Here is a 15,988-nt window from a genome sequence, read left to right on the forward strand (position 1 = left end):
AATTAAAGGTTCTCGTTGACCTAATTATTGGTGATAGTTTAAAGTTTATTCTTCGTTTTTCGTCCGTTCAATGGACGTAGTTTTTCTTTTGTAAATAGTTTGAGTTCTTTCATATAGATTAGCTGTTACCATTCCGAGTCCGCGTTGGGCAAAAAAACATGCCCATAATTTATGTTGAAGACCACGAGGACCAGGGGTGGACACGGGTAACGCTTGGAACGCAGACCCGAACGCCACCTCACCACCGCCATTTTGGCTCACCTGACCGAGGTGAGTTCATGGTGCGGGATCCGCGTGGGCGTACGAACACCTACGCCGACGCGGTCCGCAGGGACTGGAGCCGCCGTCCCAACCGTGCTGATACAGGACGTGACCTAATGGAGACGCGACGACCACCTAGCCCACAAGTACGCCAAAGGTGGGTCGAACCGCGGGCCACGTCTTGGACACGTGCGCGCAGGCGACGCCGCAGCACCGAACTGCCGCGCGACGAATCTTGGCCGCGCCAACGACCGGAGCCGCACCACGATTTCTCACCGAGATCGCGGTGGATCGCGACGTGGCCCCATCAACCAATGCCCCGTGATCGACCGGAGCCCTGGTACGAAGAGGCGCCGTACCATCAATCGAGGGCCCGCTGGGAACCCGCGCAGCGCTTCCAGCCGGCACCGCGCTTCCAAGCTCCACCTGCGCGGCGCTGGGATTCGGGACCACGTGGGCAGCCTGTGCCACGTTGGAACTCTGGGACACGGCAAAATTCGGTGCCGCGTCCACAACCTTCACAACGCCAACAACCCGGATCGCAGCGACGCAGACAACAGCGGGCGCGCAACAACTATGCGCAGCGTCTGCAATCCCGAGCTGAGGATCTCAGGCTTCCCAACCAGGGGGGAGTGGGCCGGGCGCAGTCCACAGAGGATGGGGGCCGGTCGGACGATCCGGACTTTGCTAAAAAGGTCCGGATTGTCCACCGGATCATCAAAGTGAGCCACCACCTACATAACGTTGCCGGGGACGCCACAGAGGACTTCCCGCCGTCCATAAGGCGCCTCAGGGACTACTTGGTGGGGGTCATAGTGCCGGCATTCCCCACAGAAGAAACAAAGGGGCTGATCGAAGAAAATGCAAAGGAGTGGACAGGTAACACCATCCAGATTCTGAGGCGGCACTACAAATCCTGTTTGGATAGGAACCTGGACCTCTTATCAGAGACCGGTCCAGGTGATTGGGAGGCCACTTTCGTTGTGGCTACCAGGTGGGCTCGGCGCAACCTGGGACGCCGCCTGAAGGACACTACGGTGCGCGAAGCTCATGTCTGGCTGGAGGAGCGACTGCCGCGGCCTGAACCGGTGGCTGGTCCCTCACGAATCAGTTCTGGGACCACAACAGAGCCACAGGCAGAGGCTGCGGGAGCAAGTCAGACTACCGTTCCGGCCCTGAACGTAGCCCACCCGGGTTCCGAAGTGGACGGTCGGGCTAAGACCGTTCAGTTGGTTGGGACCATGACTGACCCTTTGTAGAGTTCCAAACCGTTAGTGGAAGGCTGACCGATAGGAGAGTCTTACCTGCTTTCCGAAGAAACAGGAACCTAAAGGACCATCTCGTTCATGTGAAACTCAGATCACAGACTGAGCCGAGCGCAATTGGACAGGGACGGTGCTTCAGACACCAGAAATGGTTGCTGAATTACCGGACCCACAAAGTTTATTTTGTCCCGCACGGCGGGGGCCCACAAACACAAAATTGTGTTTATTTAATGACTTGCCAGGTTTGTAAAACCAGATTTGTGGGTCACACGGCAAACACAATGCTGGCCCGACTGATTTTGTATGAGCGAGAGGTTTCCAGACGGCTGGTGAGGGGGCCAGCCGCCCTGCTGACGGCACATTTTGTCCAACATGGGTGGACCTCGCTCAGGGTCATGGTCCTGGAACATGACCCAACCTGGACCTTGGGAAAAAGAAAAAAGATAGCCTTGGTTTGGGCGGCGAGGCTGGACACAGGCCCGCCTCTGTGACTGAATCAACGGCGATCGCTTCGGCCTGGGGGACCGCGGTAGTGGTATGGCCTGTGTACTGCGCCTCTGTTGCTGTTACAGGAAGGGGGGACGCGGATGGTCCTAGGACCCCTTTCATCTTGTCTCTCAGTGTGCTGTCCGGTCTCCAGCTGGTCAGGCGCACTGTTTAGTCCCTACCTGGTGTTTCTTTCCTAACCCTAACCCTTACCCCTAACCCTAACCCCGAACCCTAATGTGTGAATTACTTTTAATTTATTGTAAGTCAATGTAAGATTTAAGTTTTTGTGGATGGAAAGAGGAAAAGTAAAAGATGGGGGTGCCTAAACTAAATTAACAGTTGCAGAAAAACACAAAGGGGAAAGAAGCACATGTACCTGACGAAGACAAAGAAACGTTGAAACGTTGTACACAGGGGGCAACAGGGTAAACAAACCGATTAAAAGAAAGAGGATAAGTCCAAGGGAGCCACTCGCGGGCCAGTTGGGGGCTGGCGGTGTGCTGGGGGACACGTGTTTGAGATGGGATGGCCAGTGCACTGGGTCTTTGACCTTTTTTTCTTCTACACAGAAAATGATGGGGGATGGAGGAGGAAGGACCGTGCCACCCCTGTCTTCTTTGGAAGACAGGCTCAACCCTTCTGTCCTACCCTAACCCTAACCAATTAAAATATTTCAATTTATTCTAACCCTAACCAATTAAAATTGTAATTCATTTAACCCCCCCCCCCAAATTAAAAAGATTTAAGAAAACCTGGAAATAGTTTAAACGAATTCGGTCAGAACAGGGAGACACAAAAAAGAGGGGGCGGAGCCTCGCCTGGGGGAGGAGATAAATAGGGCTGCAGAGCAGCTTGCAGCTCATTTCTGCTCCAGCCAGCGAAGCGAAAGCATCTCCCTCAGAGCTCGGCTTTTTCTTTTCCTAGCTTTTTTAGTGCGCCCAGCCTGAAGAAGACCCGTTTCAGGGTCGAAACGTCGCGAAGGGCGCTTATTTTTCTTTCTTAAAAATTTCATAAATATTTTTCCTTTTGAAACAAATTTAAAAAAATAAAAAACACTATAAAAAATACAAAAAAATTAAAAAACAGAAAAGCACAAAAACAATAATTTATAGATTTTATTTTTTGGTAGTTTTCTGCTTTTTTGAAAAGAAAATTTTATTTGTTTAATTTTTATCTTTTTATTTTTCCTTTTATTTTTAAGTATTTTTTCCACAACTAGAAACCCTCCCTTAGTTTTTTATTGAATTAAAAGCACAAAACATATTTTACACCAAACATTGTTATATTTACAAATAACACAGACACCACACAAAAAAAAGGACAAACAACATGGAAGACGGGTGGACAATTGTAGGACGACGCCATCCTTTCAGGGACTGGGACCGGGGAGGCTCTCCGGATTGGAGGGCCAGTGCACCTCCCTCCTACAGAAGGAGGAATCAGTTCCCCTACCCTAACCCTAACCCAAACATTTATAAAAGCTCCAGAGGTGTACTTTGACACTCCGATCTGTGAAAATCACTCCTTTGCACCAGGTCTCAGTGACGCCGTCTTTCGGGTGTGGAGAATGAAGGGCATCAGTGTGATTGGTGACCTATATATTAGTGGAACTTTTGTACAGTTATGTTCTGAGTATAATCTTCCTCCGTCAAGTTTTTTCCGTTACCTGCAGGTTCGGGACTATGTTAGGAAAAATGTATCAGATTTTGGAACTTGAAACATGATACCCTGGAGGAAATAAATAAATTTGATCCTGTCAATCGGGGGGCAGTGTCACAGTTTTATAGGATCTTTAATGGTATACGTGTAGACACAACCAGGATTAAGAAGAATAGAATAGAAGTACTTTATTCATCCCAGCAGGGAAATTACTGGGAGGATGAGTTAAGGCAACAGCTATCTGAAGAACTGTGGGAGGAGGGTTTGAAAAGTATACAAGAATGTTCCGTCAACGCCAGACACAATCTCATACAGTTCAAAACTATACATAGGTTCCATTATTCGAGGGAGAAGCTGAACACTTTTACTAGTGTGTCTCCAATTTGTAATCGTTGTCGGACTGCTATTGGTAACTTGACACACTCCTTCTGGTCATGTGTTCAGCTTCACTCATTCTGGAAGAAAATTTATTTTTTTTCAACAGCTTTTGGGAAAAAATGGGATCCAGAACCTCTTATTGCCATCATCGGGGTTTCCAGTGCTTTGCGACCAGCCACTGAAAATGAGAAAATGGCAGTTTTGTTTGGTACGGTGATTGCTAAAAGGTTGATTTTGAGATTTTGGAAAAAGGACTCCGTGCCCACATTTGATTTGTGGTTGGGAGAACTAGCAAATACTCTGCATCTGGAAAGACTGAGATATTACAACGAAGATAAAGTCAATGTATTTGAGAAAATATGGGACCCTGTACTAAAATTCCTTCAATGAAAAAGTGTCTATTACAGACCCTTCGCTGCTTAATACCATGTATAACTGTCTTTTTTTTTTTTCACGCTTGTGGAAAGGTTTGGATCAATTCGTGGTGTTTTTGCCATGTTGTCTTGACAGTGTACATATTTTATGATGTGCCATTTTGTGCAGGTAAGGGACGGGTGGGGATTTGATCTGTTATGTTAATTTAGGTATGTCAATGTATGGAAAATTTATGTATGCAAAATTTAATAAAAAAAAAAACACATCACTCTCCTCATTTCTAATGGCTTAGAGTCGCAGTAATTTGGGAAACAGTAGTTCTCATACACACAGTCCAATTCTGAGAGGATTTTCTCCAAAATGGAGGGTGAGCCTTCATCAGCTAAAGGAAGAGTGACTGACATGTAGCAATCCATTTGTGAATGTTTAATAATGAATGGAGAGGCAATCTGCACTCCAGAAATTGCAAATGATTAAGTTTTATTAGATCAATGATTTTATTCTGAAACGTAATAAATGAACGCAGGACAGAGTCTAATAAACTTGTTTCTGAACGTAGCACTACTTAATATAGTTAAGGGACTAGATGGCATATAACACCAGAAGACTAGATTCATCTACTGGAGCTGTTGTCAGTAATCAATAAAACAATACAAAAGAATAACTGCTTTCAATATTATGTATTTTAAAGAAAAAAAAATAAATGAACACCACAAGACACAAACATACATGGAAACCAAAAATAAATAAATAAATACAATATATATATATATATATACAGTACTGCAGTAGATCTTCTATATAGATGTGCACAAAGTCCTAACTTTCCCCGCTGGTCAGCACATTGTCTGACCGACACACATTTAAAAGTCCATGTTTTAATTGTCCAGTTATTTGAGATGAAAAAATGTCCAAGCACAATTTGTTTCCACCAGAAAAGAGATGAATAATGGATTGTGTGTGTAGGTAGTGAGATGGAGGGGAAATGTTATGGACCATCAGACTCCTACCAGACCAGTATGGAGTAAATTTCAGGTTCTCTTGGCTCCAGCCAGTGGTCAGAAGCTCACCATCCTTTAACCCTAACTGGGTCACCTGGCCTGTATTGGAATAAACAGGATCAGTAAATTACCAGCCTGCTAGTTAACTAGACTTGTTTCAGTTATTATATACAGAAATAAATGCAATTATATCCACAATCTAATCTTTCAGACAAATTAAAGATATCAGCATTCATCTCATTATCTTAAACACATATTGAATTTAAGAAGCTACAATTGATGATCAAACAATTAGCATTGGCTACCAAACAAACATTTGTGTTCACTACTCACCAATTCCATAAATAGTTCAGTGCATGACAACTTCATGGCTCCAAACTCACTGGATGTTCAGATCTACATGATTTTTATATTGTGAGTTTTAAAAGTGCATAATAAACAAAGAGATAAACTAATTGTTTGGAAGAACAAACCTGTGGCTCCTTTGTCTCCAGCTCTCCCCCTCACAGCTGACTGGGAAAGCTGGAGCAGGCCTGATTAACCACTCAAGATGCAGTGATTGGCTGAATGCACTGTGTGACTGACTGTCACTCTAACCAATGGAGCACCAAAGGCGGGATTAAGGGCAGTTTTTACCCTGGGTTACATGAGACATTGATTTTATTCTGATTGGTGCTAATTTGAGCAAATTACTGGTTGTTGTGATTATATATTACTAAAATATATTAAAAAGAACACTTGCTTTTAAATATGTACGTTTTTGTCCATAACTTGACGTATGTTAAAAAACAGCAGATTTTTAACAGCATTAAAGCTGTTCTAATAGCATTAAGATAACTTTAAAACTGTAAATCTATTACATTACGGTGAAATAAATATTCAGCAATTCACAGTTTTTCAAAATAAACATGTTTCTAAAGGTACTTTTGATATGAAATTATTCCCAGGTGTTCATAACAATCTACGGTGGAGTGTTAGAAAAAACAAAATTATGATTTCCTTGTAAGTCACACAAGAATAAAATTGACATAATATGAGATTAAAGTCAAGATTTTGAAAATTGTAACATTATGAAAATAAAGTCATAATTTTTCAAGAATGAGATAATAAAGTAATTTTATGAGAATAGTCATAGTATGACCCTGATCATGACAAAATTACTTTTTTCTTGTATTTTATTATTTTATTCTTATATCAACTTTATTCTTGTAATTTTATTTTTTTACTTAGTATTGTCTTAATACTCCTTCATAATTTTGTAATTATGTTCTATATATGAGTTATTTTCATTTTGATCTTCAAGATACCAAAATTTCCACATAATTTTATATTTTGGTCCATCTCATGATGTAATTTTTTAATATTTAATCATCAATAATTTGATCAGTTACTTAGTACTAGTAGCATTTTTACCAAATACGTTACTTGATGGGTACTTTTTACTTTTACTTGCCTAAAACAAGTTGAAGTGGAATTACTCTTACTTGGGTGTAATATTTGTTCTCTACCTTCCATCAAAATGTTTGAATAAGGAAAAACATTTTATTGTCTGAGATTTTATCTTCATAATTTGCAGAAACCATCCAGACTTGAAAAGTAACTAAACAGTCTTACCTGAAATGTTTTCTGCCTCAGACACGCAAATCAACACGCTGAGCAGCCAGCCGACGACTTCCAGATGAGCTTTTTGAGGAAAATCCAAAAGTTTCTGACTGTTTTTAGAAATCAGATCATGTCTGGGTGTTTTGGCTTCACCTGGGTACAACACATCACGTCTATCTGTCAACAACATCTTTATTCAGTTTTGACAGATTGAATAAGACTGATTTAGATTCAGATGGTAAATATTTAAAGCCTGTCGACTTTTCTGACAGGAATTCACTTGGTCTTATGAATTCCTAGATGACCCAAATCATCGTAGATTAAAAACCAGGGGTACATTTCTGCCAAAAAACTCAGAAATTTTAGATTAATCTGAGAAAAAAATTAATTTAAAATCTGAACTCCAAAAGTTGAAAATTTTTGTGAGAAAAAATTCTAAAGTTTTGGGATTAATCTCAAAAATTTTCTGGAAAATAAAAAGTTTGAGATTAAACATGGAAATATTCAAGAAAAAAACAAGAAAATTTCTGAGCTCCAAAAGTTGAACATTTGCAACAAAAAAATCCTAGAAAGTTTTAGGTTAATCTCAGAAATTTAAAATAGGAAATTTCTCACCTCATAGGGTCAAACATTTGTGGGGAAAAAAAGGAAAAGAAACTGAGATAAAATTTCAGAAATATTCTTGAAAAAAAGGGTTAAATTTCCGCCAAAATTTTTTTAGATTAATCTCAGTAAATTCCTAGAAAAAAAATTTGAAAATTTCTGAGCTCGAAAATTTTAAAATTTGTTGGAAAAATCTCAAATTGTGAGATTAATCTCACATATGCTGTCATAGATAATGCCTAATAACTGCTGAAAAACAAAAAAGACTGAGGAGGCGTGAAAGGAGAAAATGAGTCCAACAGCTCAAAGGGAAAAGAGGAAAGGTCACATCACGTTTAGCAGTATTTTGGATATTTAAAACAAAAAACGGATCAATTATCAATCAATTTGCTGGAACTCTAAAAATTAAATGTATCAAAGTGGTATTTGTTTTTCAGTTCTCTTTTTTTCCACATTTTCTTTTGCGGGAAATGCACCAGTTTCTCCTGCTGCAAACCCCTTCCGCAGCATGATGCTGCCACCTCCATACTTGACAACTGGTATTGTGTCCTCAGGCTTGAAACCTTTTTCCTCCAAATGAAACGCTGACATTATGGTCGAACAGTCCAACATTAGCTTCATCGACCAACACATGTCTCCAGTAATGAAACTTTTTATCCCTGCAGGGATTTGCAAACCGTCTTCTGACTTCTGCCGATGCTTTCAGAGTACTGGCTTCTTCACAGAGGGATTTATAAATCATGCAGAAGACTGCTGACCTGACAGTTGTCCAGTTGACAATCATTGACTAGGAGATTAAGCCACTAATGTTACTACTGAAGAAGTAGAGTGATCCTTTGTCAATCTGCAGTGTCAAATGGCAACACTCACTGCTGAAGGCAGTTCAGAGAAACCAGTTAACCCAGTCTCCATGTGTTACCTTCATACAGGATTTAAACCCAAGGCTGCAAGGAAACATTGCCTACAACTGGACCAACATGTAGCCAAACAAATTCATGGAAAGATGAGTTAAAAGGAAAGGTTTTGTAGAACAAGGTGTAATGGTGCGTTCAAACTAAACGTCTGTGAGGATTAGAGTTTTTCTGTGTTTATTTAGGTTTCTGTGTCAGTTGAGTTTCTGTGTTGTCCTGTTTAACCCTTGATTGTCTCCAGCTGTCACTTGTTTCTCCTGATTGTCTTCCTGTGTATATAAACCCACCTTTGTTCCTTGTGCATCAGTCTTGTCTATCTGTCCATCTGTCTAGCTGTTTTGCTCATGTCTCATGTTTTGACCAGTTGCTACCAGAATCGAACCTCATCTGTGCTGCCTGAATTTTGGACTTTTGCATTTCTGGATTGATCATTAAATTCACCTTTATTCATTCCAGTCTGGGTCCTCAGCGTCTGCCTCAGCGAGAAGGACCTCGCTGCAGCAAACAGAAAGGGGCGGGGACGGACCTTCTTCTTCTTCGTGTGAGAGGAGGGTGTTTGAGGAAGAGCGGAAGAAGAGCGAGTGAGCGAGTGATTGTATACTTTCTATCTTTGTTTTTTTCTTACTGTTTTCACTGGGTATTTGTGTTATTTGTTTTATCTGTAAATTCGTTTAGTTTTCGTCACGTTTTAAGGGGTTTTTGTGGGTTCGGGTGTGGCCGTCAGGCCGGCGTCTTAGGACGCCATGGTGGGTGTTGGTGGTGGGTCTTTCTCCACGCTGACACGGAAGAACGGTATCAAGGTGGGTGCTGGTTCTCCGTGCAGCGTGGAGGATGTTTGTTTGGCTGTGGGTGAGGTGATTGGGCACGGGAATATTAGGTCGGCAGCACGGATGAATGGAGCGGTGGTATTGTTTGTTGAGAAGGTTGAGCAGGCTCAACAGTTGGTGGAGGAGGGTGTTGCTGTGAATGGGTTGTTTCTGCAAGTGTCGCCACTAACACTGCCAGCGACTAAAGTGACTCTGTCAAATGTGCCACCGTTCATCAGCGATGATTTCTTGGTTAAAGAACTGTCAAGGCACGGTAAGGTGGTGTCAACATTAAGAAAAGTTCCTACGGGGTGCAAGTCACCTCTTTTAAAACACGTCGTCTCTCATAGAAGACAATTATTTATGATTTTAAATCGTAAAGACGAGGAGCAAATCTAAGATTTCATGTTAAGGTAGATGAGTTTGATTATATGTTGTTTGCCACATCGTCTAACATGAAGTGCTTTGGTTGCGGTAAAGAGGGCCATATTGTAAAGATGTGTCCCGACAGGGCCGGGCCGGCCCCGCCGGCCTCGGCGAAGCAGCAACCCGCTGCTGCTAAGCAGGTGGGGGACCCACCTAGTGAGGCTGGAGCGGCGGAGGAACCCGCGGTGGCGAATGTGGAAGAGCCCGCTGCCGCTGCGGAGGAGCCCGCTGCCGCTGCGGAGGAGCCCGTTGCCGCTGCGGAGGAATCCGCTGCCAATGCAGAAGAGCCCGCTGAGGAAGAGCCTGCAGATGGTTTGGTTGAGGAGGTGTCGGTAGTGGACAGTGTGTGTGTGGGAAAGGATGGAGGCACGGTGGTGTGTGGTGAAGGGTGAGTGGTGGTAATGGTGAAAGTGTGGAGGGAGAGAATGTCGGTGTGCAGGGAGGACAGGAGGAGGAGGTGAAGGACAGTGAGGAGCATTTAGTGTGTGGGGACCAGGGAGGGACAGGTGAGGTGGAGGTAGGAGGACAGAATGAAAGGAGGAACAGTGTAGAGTCGGTTTTGGGAACTGGATTGGAGGGAGAGATAGAGGAGGTGATGGAAGTGGAGGCTTCTGCCCCGGTAAAGAGGCGAAGCAAAAGGAGGAATGTGGTGGCTGCTGTACAGGCCAGCAGGCAGGCCAGCAAGCTGGCTGGAGAGAGGAGGGAGGTGTCGGACAGCAGCGACGCTGAGAGCTGGTTCTCTGACGCCAGCGAGGCGTCAGTGACTCAAACAAGTAGTAAAGAACCAAGATACCCTGTCGAGTCTTACAGAACGTTTTTAAAACAAACTAAAAGACTGAAAGGAGTAAAGATAGAAAGTTATTTTCCAGATCTGAGAATCTTTTACTCCTCTGCGAGACATCACATTAGGAACAATGAGGTATCGGGTTTTGAAAAGACAGAAATATTTAGATTAAAGAAAGCAATGTCAAAAGCGAGAACTTTTTTTTTGAGTAAAAATGATGCACAGTGATTTTTTAGTATTTTTATTATTATTATTTTTTATAGTCTTTTTGTGTGTTGGTTTTAGCTTCTTACCCAATATGGATTCTTTTAAAATCGCAACTTTGAATCTTAACGGGGCGAGGGAGGCCGAGAAACGGGCTTTGATTTACCAAACACTGAACCAAAAGAAAATCGATGTTATTTATTTACAGGAAACTCATAGCGATCATTTAATTGAGACAGACTGGGGCAGAGAGTGGAGGGGGGAGGTCATTTTAAGCCACGGCACCTCCCAGAGTGCTGGGGTGGGCTTCCTGTTCTCTAAGGCTTTCACCCCGAACTCCACAGAAGTAGAGCATGTCGTTCAAGGGAGGTGTCTTTTAGTTAAAGCAAAGTTTGATATTTTTAGTCTGGTTTTTATTAATATCTATGCTCCGACCACCAATGCAGAGAAAAAGCGTTTTTTTTAACAAATTGGGGAAAGGTTGGGTGATTGTGGGTCTGAGGATTATGTTTTTATAGGCGGGGATTTTAATTGTACAGAAAACGAGTTTTTAGACCGTAATCACGCAGAGCCGCATCCAGCAGCCCAACATGCTCTGCGGCAGCTGGTCTCGTCTCACGGCCTGGTGGACGTATGGAGGAGGATGCATGCAGGCTCCAGGCAGTACACATGGTCCCACATTAAAGAAAACCGAATCTCTTTAGCTCGACTTGACCGGTTTTATTGTTTTAAACACCATTTTAACGTGTTTAAAACATGCCAGATTTTACCGGTGGCTTTTACCGATCACTCGTTGCTTTTAGGTGGTGTTTTTATCAGAAACATTTTACCTGGGAGCGCTTACTGGCATTTTAACGCGGCTTTAACTTATGATCAGGGTTTTAAGGAGATTTTAGGTTATTTTTGGACTGGTTTTAGACAAAGAAAGTCTGATTTTACTTGTCTGAGACAGTGGTGGGACCATGGCAAAGTTCAAATAAAACTGCTGAGTCAGCAGCACACTCTCAATGTTACCCGTGACATTATCAGGGATCTGGAGATGAACATTGTGGAATTAGAACGACTTAGTGAATCCACAGGAAATCGAGAGTATATTGAAGCTCTCAGATCAAAAAGGCTAGTATTAGCAAACCTGCTGGAGAATAAAGTCCAAGGCGCTTTGGTCAGGTCCCGGATCCAGAACATCACAGAGATGGATGCTCCCTCTAGCTTCTTTTTCAGCTTGGAGAGGAAGCACGGGCAGAGGAAGCAGATCCACTCTCTGCTGTCGGACACGGGGCAGCAACTGAGTGAACCAGTGCAGATCAGGAGGAGGGCGGTGGAGTTTTACCGTTCTCTGTTCCACAGCGAATATGAGGAGAACGAGGAACGTTTGGAGGAGTTCTGCTGTGAACTGCCTCAGGTCTCCGAAGAGACCAATACTGACCTGGAGCGCCCCCTGGGGATCCAGGAACTCCACACAGCCCTCCTCAGCATGCAGGGCCAGAAGTCCCCAGGCATTGACGGGCTCACAGTTGAGTTTTACAAGGCCTACTGGGATCTTCTGGCCCAAGATTTGCTCGACGTCTACAACGAGTGTCTGCACACTGGTTCACTCCCCTTGTCCTGCCGAAGAGCGGTCATCACCCTGCTACCCAAGAAGGAGAACTTGCAGGACATGAAGAACTGGCGCCCTGTGTCCCTCCTCTGCACCGACTACAAGATCCTCTCCAAAGCCCTGGCCACGAGGCTGGGGAAGGCTATGGAGCAAGTCATCCACCGGGATCAGACATATTGCGTCCCCAGCAGGTCCATGGTAGATAACATCTACCTAATTCGGGATGTTTTGGAAGTCTCCGGTTCATTAGGTTTGCAAATTGGCTTGATTTCACTAGATCAAGAAAAGGCATTCGACCGCGTCGAACACGGCTTCCTCTGGAAAATCATGAGGAGGTTTGGGTTCGGCGAGGGTCTTATCGCCAAGATCCAGGTTCTGTACAGTGGCATTGAGAGTGTGCTGAAGATCAACGGTAGCCTGTGTGCTCCTTTTAGGGTGTGTAGAGGCGTTCGACAGGGCTGCGTGCTCTCGGGGATGCTCTACGCACTCTCCCTGGAACCCCTCCTCCAGAAAATACGCTTGAGTGTTTATGGTCTGGTTTTACCTGGTTTTAAGGACAATATGGTTTTATCTGCTTACGCTGACGATGTTGTTGTTTTTGTAAAAGATCAGCAAGATGTCACTGTTTTAACCAAGATCACTGAAAAGTTTTTTACTCTGTCTGCTGCGAGGGTGAACTGGGGAAAGAGTGCAGCCCTGGCCGTCGGCGAGTGGTCTGCAGGGCTCCCGGTTCTCCCTCAGGGTCTTTTATGGAAGAAGGATGGTTTTAAATATCTTGGTGTGTTTTTAGGCAATAAATATATTGTGAACAAGAACTGGGACGACATTGAGCAAAAAATAAAAAATAAACTGTCAAAATGGAAGTGGCTTCACCCACAAATGTCCTACCGGGGCAGAGTGCTGGTGTTAAACAACCTTGTCGCTTCGCAGCTGTGGCACAAGCTCGCTGTTTTAGACCCACCGTCTGGCTTAATTGTAAAGATTCAGTCAGAGATGGTAAACTTTTTTTGGAACTGTCTGCACTGGGTGCCACAGTCAGTTTTATTTTTACCGAGAGAGGAGGGGGGCCAGGGCCTTGTCCACCTGGCTAGCAGAACAGCTACTGTGCGTTTACAGTTCCTTCAAAAGTTTCTTACAAGATTTCCTGTATGGAAAGATGTGGCCAGCTGCATCCTCAGACGTGTTAATTTTCTGGGGTTGGATGCTGCTCTGATTTTAGTTGTTTAAAGTTAAAAGGGTTGCCTCAGTTTTATCAGAGTGTTTTTAAATCTTGTGCTTTTTTTAAACTGCACAGATCGAAAACGCATAATTCTCTGCATTGGCTTTTAGAGGAACCGTTGGTCTGTGGAGCAAAAATGGATGTCCGGGATAGCACCGTGCCGGGCCTTGCTGAGGTGCTGTCCGGGACGGTGACCGTGCGGCGGCTGGTGGAGGTGGCTGGACCCGGACTTCACTAACATCCAGGAAGTCGGCCAGCTGCTTGGGGTCCGGTCCGCCAGACTGACACAGCGCTTCCTGAAGCTGATAAAGGAGCGGATGACGGCCGGGGAGAGGCGGCTGTTGCAGCTGTATGCCAAGAAGGAGTGCCTGCCTGACTCAAACGACATGTTCCCAGATGTGTCCCTGGTCCCAGATGTTGAGGAGGACAGCGGTCCCTTGCTGCATTTTACGGACTCAGGGGCAGACTTAAATAACAGCAGCGCAAAAGTGCTGTACAGATACTGTGTAAAGATCCTACACAAGAGAACTCTCTGCAAACGATCCGTCAGCGTGTGGAGCGACAGACTCGGAGGACAGAAACCTCAATGGAGGACTTTATACAAGCCTCCAATAAAAAAACGGACTGGTGATCTGCAGTGGCGGATTTTGCACGGCGCCATCGCCACAAACTCGTTTTTATCGGTCATCAGTCCCGGGGTTTTAAACGAGTGTCCATTTTGCAGTTTGTCTGAGAGTGTGTTTCATGTTTTTACAGATTGTGTACGGTTAACTAGTTTTTATTAATGAGCATTTTTAGCCTTTTTGGCATGGTTTTTACCAATTCCCTATTTATTAACGGTGTACATCACAGTCGATCCACAAGTTTTAAATCTCGTCTCTTAAATTTTTTAATAGCCGAAGCCAAAATGGCTATTTATATAACTCGACGAGACAAAATGCAGGCTGGACCTCAACTCGACGCGGTGGCTCTGTGGAAGGTCAATATTAAGGCCAGGTTGAGATTAGAGTTTTGTTTCTACAGAGCCACCAGGAATCTGAGGGGTTATTTAGAACTGTGGGGTTTTCATAATGTATTGTGCACCATTTCCGATCAGGGAGACCTAAAATATAATAAGCTGCTAGTGTAAATATTTATTGTGTTTTTTAGTGTCCTTTGACCTGATCATGTACTGTTTTTATTGTTAAAATATTGTGAAATAAATGTTTTGCTAAAAATAAAAAAAAATCTTCTTCTTCTTCTTCTTTAGATTTTAACGGCAGCTTGCACTACTGCCCTCTATTGCCTCCTACCACCTACACCTCACATTCTCTTAAAAATCCCAGTGTTTTTTAAAAAACGAAAAATCTTCTTTTTCCCCTCAATACTATTCAGCTGATCGATCACCTTCTCAAATTTCAATTCCCTACTAACACCTAGTTCTGTTTTTAATAATCTTCTTTGACTTGCGTATTTCCTACATTTAATCAAAACATGTTCCACTGTTTCTACTTCATCACACCATCTACATAAACCAGTAAGATGTTTCCCCATCTTAAAAAGAGTTCCGTTTAGGAAACTATGCCCAGTTCGTATTCTATTTATAATTATCTCTTCCCTCCTGTTTAATCCTCTGATCCTTTCTACATCGACTGTTTTTTGTATTCTAAATAAATGTCTTCCATTTATTTCATTTACCCACCTAGCTTCCCATATCTTCTTGCTTTCTTTCCAAATTATACTTTTGCCTTCAGATTTAGATAACTTTATTTGCATATCGATATCATCTTTTTTAATTGTCTCCTTAGCCAGCCTGTCCGCTCTTTCATTCCCCATAATACCTACATGAGCAGGAGTCCAGAATAATACAACATTTTTATTTTGTTCACATATCCTATGATGAACCGCCATAATCTCATATAAAATATTTTGATGATTTTTTGTACGTCCCTTTCCGATACTCGTCAACGCAGATAGAGAGTCACTACAAACTAGGGGACGGACCTTTCCATCAGTCCCATACCTTATTTGGAAATGGGACTATTGCATTCCGGAAATGAAGGGGGCGCTATTTTCATAATCACTAGTATAAATACCTTAAAGACACAGGATTAAGAGGAACGGAAGAAGAAAGAAAGAGGTTCTTCCACTGATGTTCGGCGCACGATCAACAATGCAAAACTCACAAAGTCAACAAAAGGTATTTTTACCTTCTTAAAATTTTTTCACGTAGTAAATCAATACGCTTTTCTAGATTAGGTTGAAAATACAATTAACAGCTGTAAACTAGTGAAATTCGTAATTCATACAGGGGAAGGCTAATGTTAGCATGTAGCATAGCTAATTATTATCCCGCTGGGCACCATTAGATAAAAATAGAAAAGTAGATAACATGTATAATTGAGAAATGTATTTTATTCTCAAACTTT

General features: G+C 43.2%; 1 protein-coding gene across 2 annotated transcripts in view; it reads right to left on the reverse strand.

Annotated features, from left to right (window-relative positions):
- drosha (drosha ribonuclease III) overlaps positions 1-15,988 on the reverse strand; it is a 533,117-nt gene that overhangs the window by 399,464 nt on the left and 117,665 nt on the right. The window lies entirely within an intron of this gene.

The sequence above is a fragment of the Xiphophorus hellerii genome, chromosome 21 (genome assembly GCF_003331165.1).
Source record: "Xiphophorus hellerii strain 12219 chromosome 21, Xiphophorus_hellerii-4.1, whole genome shotgun sequence".
Taxonomy (NCBI): Eukaryota; Metazoa; Chordata; class Actinopteri; order Cyprinodontiformes; family Poeciliidae; genus Xiphophorus; species Xiphophorus hellerii.